Below are 8,642 nucleotides of genomic sequence, written 5' to 3'. Positions count from 1 at the left end.
AAGGAGTTTTAAGCCTGCTGACGAAATTAAAGGGGGTTCAGCTTGAAAATAGGAAAGAAATTAAGCTTAGCTCAATACTTCAAGGCATATTTATATATGCATTTATTCAAACTCTAAAAATTCAAATCATTACCTTTTCTTGGAACACAGTGATGATTTAAGGTATATATCCAGCTATAGTGACTCATACGTTAAATCTTGTTCCAGTTGCTAATTAAGCTTGTAATATCCTGATAGTTTTTGGCCTAGAAATTTTAAATTTCATTAGAATCTTTGTTAGAATTTAAAATTATATGTCGAAGCTATTAGATATAGATAAAAATATATTTTCGAAAAGTATAAGAGTCTAAAAGATTTTGTAAATACTATGAGTGAAATTATTTATAGAAAATAATTTTTTATTTTCCATTTTTTATTTTCTAAAAAAAATTATAGTTTTCATTTTCTATAGAAAATAAGTAAAAGTATAGAAAATATGTTCACCTGTTAATAATAAATGGTTATTTCAAATTTTAAATAATACAAAAAGTACTCATAAGTCATAACTTTCACAATTAAAAAATTATTTAATTTTTTAAAAACCTAATTAGTTTTATTTTTAATTTTTTTCTATGTACTAATAATATAACTAGTTTTATTTTTTAAATAATTATTTAATTTTATTTATAAAAATATTATGATATATATGTACATATATATTGTGAAAGAGTTATTATTTTTCATTTAGAAAATAAAATTTTTATTACGAAGAAAAATTGTGGAAAATATCTGAAAATATTTTCCAAATCATAGTTCAATGTCAAAAAATTGGAAAACTGGTTTATATTTTCTGTTTAGAAAACTGGTTTATATTTTCTGTTTAGAAAACTGGTTTTCCAATTTTTTATTTACAAAATGGACACATGTAAACACAAATCTTTGTTTATTAGTTTTCTTAGAAAAAAATTTCAGAAAATTGAAGTTTCTAAGTGAACAAATCTTATGTATTTTAAAGGTATCATACGATGTCTTAAAATTTGAAAATTAATTTTTTAGATTTTCAATGGTCAAAATCAAGTTTCGACTCCTAAATGTCCCTTTGTAGCGAGGATATAAAAGGGAGACTTAGATAAAATGGAGCACAAAACACTTTCATTTTTATTCATGAGTTAAGAACTCTTGTTCTTTATATTATTTTTTGTATCTTCCATCAAATATACAAATTCTAAGTGTTTTAATTTGAATATTTTGAACTTTTGGATTTTAAGAGTACTTAAATTTTGAGGCCTTTTCATTTTCTCTATATTATTAGTCTTATTCTTCAAAAGGTAAGTTATAACCTCTTTAATTTGATATTTGATTCTTATAATTAAAGGTTTTGAAAGTTAGCTTTGCATTGTGGTGAGTTTGATAGATTTGAGTTAAGTTTTAATTGTTAGAATTTCATTGTTATATATGAAAATTTTCCCCTTTATAATCTCTTGGTTTGCATGATGCTAATGCTTTATTATCGGGTAAGAGTCTCTAATCTTTTGTAGGATAATGGATGAATTTAAATGTTAATGCATGTAAATCTTGAGTTTGAATGTTTTAATTAATTGAGTTGAGAAAGCTTGATTCTTGATACATGTTGTTATTAAACCTTATTCTAAATCGATTTTACATTACTAGTGTTGATATATTGTTATGGAAATTTTTTAAGCGATTTTGATTGTTTTAAAATTTTTGAGCATATAACAAATGCATAAAGAATTGGGTTTACTAATCTAGGTTTGACAAGCTAAAAATGATTTTGGTTGTCAAAACTGTCTTATGTTTGGAAGCAATTTTGGCATAAAAAGTCAAGTTTTAGCTATAATTGCATGACTTTCAACTGCTAAAAGCACCATCCAAAGTCAAGTTCCTCTCATGACCGAATTAATTTATGCCACTAGAGGTTCCACAAAGCTCAAGTTCTTTTTTTTCCTCTCATTTCACTTCCACCTTATGTAATATTGAACTTAAGCAATTAAAGGAATCTAAGTGTATGTCAATTTAATATATTCGTGACAATATGTGATAGGCTACAAGAGGTGAATATAACTCTTTATATTTAAAATGTTAAACTTAAGTAAGATGGTTTACCCAATAATACTCTTATAACATTACTTTGGATGTCATTATTAGAGATATTGAGACTACCAAGCAAAATCTTCTCTAAATTTGTAATGAAGTGGCAAAAGTAATCTGTAAAGTGTTGAGAATCGAACAATCACACAATCTAAAAATAAGTACGAAAAAAAATTAACACAGATTAATGTGGTTCACCAATTTGGCTACACCCACTGCCATTAGGGTTTTCTTATTACTCTGTAAGATTTGGAACGGAATACACAAAGAGAATATTATATATTTATATGCCCAAGGAAAATATAAAAAGATAAAATAGCCCTCAAAAAAATATTAGGCTCCATATCTTAACATAAAGACGATATATAAGCCCATGTAGAATGATCAAGTTTCACTGGTTATCAAGAAACTTTTTTCAGCTTATTATGATAAGTTGTACCACCTCCTATTAGCTACATTTGAATAATTTTATGATGTAAGGACTAACTAGATGTTGGGATGCTTAAAAAGAAGAAGACTTATTAGCCTAATAGTATTGAATATCGATTAGAAAATAATTAAGAAAGTGGAAAGATAGTTGCAATGCAAGTAGTAGCTCGAACTTAAAGGAACTTCATTCGATTCAACAAATCATTATCCAAAGCCTTTGCATGTCTCAAGGCACCACACCTTAATTGAATCCACTACCATCAAACTTCAATTCTAACCTATATTGTTAGTTCCATTAAACTCCTAATAACAACAATTATTTCTGTCTACAACATGAAATACACGACCTGATTGATGAGAAATAGATAGCAACCTAGAAAAGAGGCCTAGTACTTACATTAATTTAATAAATAATCGCAATTTTCTACCATTGCAAGCCTTTATACGATCATAATAAATGGAAAATAGAGCCACATACTATGCTTAATTGAACCGATCGAACCTAACCAATCCATTAAAGTCATGACCTTTATATATAAGAAAGTTCTAATGATGAAAATGTATATATATATGCCCACTCAAGTTATGAATATAAGAAAGGTATGAGACATTTCATTCAAATTAAGAATAAGAAGGAATACTACTAAGCCTAAAGGAAGAGAAAGAAAAAGATAAAGTAGAGGAGATAAAGAAGAAGAGAGTGATTAGGTACTAAAAAAAATTATAAGGATTAAGGCTAATGTCTTAGTTTGAAACTATTGATGGCTTTAGAAAAGAATCATAATGCAATCACAGAAGCGGTCAACGTCTTTAAAGTCTTTAGGGAAATTTACTTTTTAGTCCCTGAGGTTTAACGTAATTAACACTTATGTCCCTCTATTTTGGCGACCCAACACTTAAGTCCCTCACTTTCTCTTCCGTCCAATTTCGTAGTCCTTCCGTCCATTTAAACTGTTTGGTCAAAGAGTCAAAGGTGAGATGTGATAATTTTTTTCCAAAAATGCCCTTCTCTCCATGTGAAATCCCAGAAGAAGAAGAAGAAGAAGAAGAAGAAGAAGAAGAAGAAGAAGAAGAAAGAAGAAGAAGAAGAAGAAAGAAGAAAGAAGAAAGAAGAAAGAAGAAGAAGAAGAAGAAGAGGAAGAACTTGCAGAAGAAGGAAGAAGAAGAAGTTGCAGAAAGAAGAAAGAAGAAAGAAGAAAGAAGAAAGAAGAAAGAAGAAAGAAGAAAGAAGAAAGAAGAAGAAGAAGAAGAAAGAAGAAGAAAGAAGAAGAAGAAGAAAGAAGAAGAAGAAGAAGTTGCAGAAAGGGGAAGAAGAAGAAGAAGAAAAAGAAGAAGAAGAAGAAGAAGAAGAGGGTTAATTTTGTCAATTTACGTGTCCCAAACGGCTATTTTGGACGGAAGGACTACGAAATTGGACAGAAAAGAAAGTGAGGGACTTAAGTGTTGGGTCGCCAAAATAGAGGGACAGAAGTGTTAATTACGTTAAACCTCAGGGACTACAAAGTAATTTTCCCAAGTCTTTATTGATCCTACATCTAAAGCAGTAGCCTATGTTTTAATGATTGAAGATAAAGGGTAGATCATGTTCACCAACCAAGACATTTTTTTAGCGAGAAATGAATATATATAATAAGCCATTATTTTTTTATAACAGAATTCAGAGGTTGGAAAGTGGAATATGTTTATGGTAGATGATGGGTAAGCCATTTGTGTCTACCTATTTAAGGTGTTGTTGAAGTTTGAAATTGCATCATCCGAGCTAATCGAGTTTGACACCTCTAATGGTTGCAAAAGAAGAGAATCATGATGTTTAAAACCATGTTTAATATGGCCCTATTGGAACTAAGGTTGAATTCATAATGTTGCACATCTTAATAAAGTTCTCCCTACTAATAGGGAGAGTATAGTTCCATTTATTAGATGGATTCCCTCAACACTTCACTAGAAAAATAAGATGTATTACAAGGACAGAGTTATCATAATATAAACATCATTTGTAATAGTTTCACAACATAATCCCCAAGCTAGAACAGTAGCAAGACCATAGGTACACATACACAAAAAAAAATTGAGATTATGCAGTGTATAAATAGCTTGTGATTGAATGTAATATTTAACAAGTGATTTTGGATTATCCTAGACATCTATGCAACATACAACCTACACTAATATTAGGGGAAGTTTATAAGCAAGCTATCATGAGATAGTAGTTCAATTTTATTAAATGAAAGTTTAAATAGAGTTTTAACCATAAACTTAAAATGTTGCATAATAATAATAAATATTGAGTGTATTAATTTACTGCAAACATTTATATGAAGTAATATATTTCAAAATAAAGAAGTGTTAGAAATTTACAAATTGGGAAGATCTCATAATAAGTGCTAAGTTCACTTTGAGGAGGATAATACAAAAATCATCTACATATTATATAATTATTTATTATATAATTATTTATAATGATATAATTAGTATACTTACATTCAATATAAGGAAATTGTATGCTTTTTTTTTTCCAAATTTTGTGTTAACAATCTATTATGTCCATTTAGAATGTATATATCTATTATTAATTGTCTCATGTTATTTTTTACTGATAACATAACTATGCTGGTGAATTGTTACAAAAAGGACCCAACCCAACACTTAAGGATAACAAGAAGTAATTGGATTCGTACAACCTCCACTAAGACATATTGTTAATCCCCAATATAGGAGGTTTTAAGTTAGAAAACTGCAGTTTAAAGGTAAACCAACAAAAATAATAAGGGAATTAGAGAAGTAGAAAATAAAAAGGATGAAGAATAATGGCAATTCTAGAACTTCTAACATTTTATCTGAGAAGAAAGTTGTAGGATCAATAAAGCATGAAGTTAATGTAGTTCCACGACCGTATAAAGGATCAAATATAATAGCAGAAAAAGGGAAACAAAAGCAGAAGTAATCTATTTAGCGACCAAGCGTGATCTTGACATATTGAATATTTTACTTGATTAGGAATAAAACTATATGAATTTTACAACAAATAATAGCTGAAATTGCATTTCTTTTTCTTTTTATGAATAGATAGTATTGTGGAAAAGTTTGTTTATTTTGTGTAAAGAGATATAAGTTAACTTTATGTAAAAGAATATAGTTTCCTTTTGTGAGTAGGGTTATATGATCTTCAGATCAACTAAATCCAATTTCAAGTTTATGATATGAGCCTTAAACATATTGCTCCTCTAACCATTCATATTTTTCAGGTGTTCATTCACCTCTTTAGCATGACAAGTTTTTCTTTCATTTTGTTTACAATATTTTGAATGCCTTAAATATTATTTCTTTGCTCATACATGATTATCTTGGACTATCCTTCGATTTGAGCATTGTTCCATAAAAAAAATCACAAACTTTGTTCTACGATTAACCTCACAAAAACTAAAATGAAAACAAAATTAGGCTATGCAACCAATCTTTGTGCCTTCCTACCATAGTCACAATAATTTGCTTCACCTCAATTTTAACTCTTAGTCTCAATCAATTTTGACAAAAAAAAAAAAAAAAGTTCATATGTCATACCATATAAGATTATTTCTTGAAAGACTTATTAGATAAACAAATCTAAGCCTTTTTGTTATTTATATTTATATCTAAAACTTAAAATTTTAGATAATAAAACTAAATTTTTTTCAATTTGTCATAATTATAATCAAGAAAGTCTGAGAAGTTAATGGCAAATTATAATGCAGTCTAAAGTTTATATTAATCGATCCTTTAATTTAAATTTATGTTGAAAGTAAATTTATTTTACATTTATTATATTTAATATTAAATATAAATTTATTACAAATAAATTCTCTTTACATAAAATATCACATATAAATATTATATATTAAAATATTTTATTGGATATTTATACTTGTATATATTTTTAATATATAAAAAACTATACTTCATGCCAATAATATTAAATAAAATGAAATATTATATGTTTTAATCTTTAAAATCATCCCTTTATGATTTTCATAAAAACTCATATCTATTAACCACATCTCTCATAACTTGTTTAAGGTATTCAATATTTTATTTTGCTCACCTATATAATAAATAAACTTGTTATATATATATTAATTTATTGACCAATCAGAAAAAAAATATTATTTTCCACATTAATAATATAAAATAAAATAAAATATTATATTTTAATCTATATTTTTTTACATTTCAAATTTTTAAACACTAAGGATTATTGAAATAAAAGTAAGTATTTTAAAAACTATTTTATCAGTAAAAAAACTGTAGGGACTATATTGTAATGTGCCATTAACTTTTCATATTCAATTTAGTTTTTTTTTTTATAATTGTGACAAATTAAAAAGTGTTTAACTTTATTATCTAAAATTTAAAGTTTTGAATATAAAAATAAATTAATATAAACGTTTAGATTTTTTTTTATTCAATAAACTTTTTAAGGAATAATCTTATGCAGTATGATACTTGGATTAAAAATATTTTTATTTAAAATGTGAATGTGAAAAAAATAATTTCAAAGATTATAAGTTTAGGATATAAATGTAAAAAATCGTAAACGTTTGAATTTTTTTTTTAGTCTCATAGATCTTTATTATAATATATATGCTCTTCAATTATTTTATGATTATAATATTCATTTTTATAATACTTCCAATGAAATGACTTATTTGGCCAATAATAAAGAAATTTTAAAAAATATAATCTAAAATTTAAATTTTAGATTGTTTGGCATTGACTAAGAGTTTAGGGTGGATTTAGCCTTATTAACAAAAGCTAATAGATGCAGACTTTTTTGAATTATCCTAAATTGTTGGCCAATGTAGTGTTAATTCTAAAGAAAAATGGCTGGGGCAGGATGTATGTTGACTGTAGAGATTTAAATAAGATCAGTCAAAGATGAACGACTATTTAAGTAATGTTATTACCATGGATTGGAAAAGATTGAGGGTTTATTAGGAAAACTCTAGTACATACATCAATAGGTTTATGGCCTGAATCATCACCATGTTTGAGCCATTTGGTTTATACATTGAAATTGGTTCAAATCAAAATCAAAATCAAAATCGGAAACAAAATGGTGCATTTTCTTTTATGTTTGGTACACTATGGAATCATAATCAAATTCCTTTTAAATTATTTTGTATTTAATAAAAATCAACCTAAAATATTTATGTATATTCAATAAAATTTTAGTTTAAAAATAAAATCTCATTATTCAAATAAAATAAATACAAAAAAATGTGTAGGAGCTAATATTATCATTCTAATATTTTTAATTATGGAAATTACAATTAACTCCCTATAGTTTAGTGAAATCTACAATTTAGTTCATATATTTTTCAATAATTCTAATAGTTGGGAATTAATTTGTAAATATCTAAGGATTAGTTTCTAATACAATGGATTATAAAAAAGTTATAATATTAAGTTTCAATTCGTTCAAAAAGGGCAGTTCACAAATAATTATAATATCTAAAAATTAAATTGTAATGATATAAGAGTTTGTTTGTAAATAAATATAATACTTAAGGATCAATTGAAAACTTTAGGTGTCTGTCTGAAAAATAACTAAGATATTTATATGTCAACATTTAATAATATTGGAATTAATTGTAAAATTAAGGGACTGAATTATATATTTTACTAAACTTTAGATACTTGGTTGAAAATGCAATAAAACATTTTTGGTAAGTTTTTGTTATAATTAACGGAAATTTAATTGTGTGTCTAGCAGCATTGACTAATTTTTACTAAATCATATGATAGGTGAATTTTAAAAATTAAGGATCAAAATTTTAGTAAATCATATGGATTAAAATGTATTTTATATTTTTCAGTGAATAAAATATTTTTTGTACATATAAGTGATATCATTAAAAGGCCAAATCCAATAAATACAAGTCTGATACAATGAGTAAGCTCTATGGCCCCAAAGCCTAATAAAAATGGCTAAATACGAGGACTCTTCTCCATTGGCATTGTTTATTTGGGGAACTAAAATTATAGATAAGATTTATGCAACAATGTCTAATGGGCGCTGATTTTACTATTGTGGCAATAAACTACTTCACAATACTAACGCTAACAAATGGCTAATTTTCTTAGAAATA

This window comes from Manihot esculenta, chromosome 18, assembly GCF_001659605.2.
Source record: "Manihot esculenta cultivar AM560-2 chromosome 18, M.esculenta_v8, whole genome shotgun sequence".
Classification (NCBI taxonomy): Eukaryota; Viridiplantae; Streptophyta; class Magnoliopsida; order Malpighiales; family Euphorbiaceae; genus Manihot; species Manihot esculenta.
The sequence above is the reverse complement of the archived record's forward strand: the minus strand, read 5'-3'. Positions refer to the sequence as shown.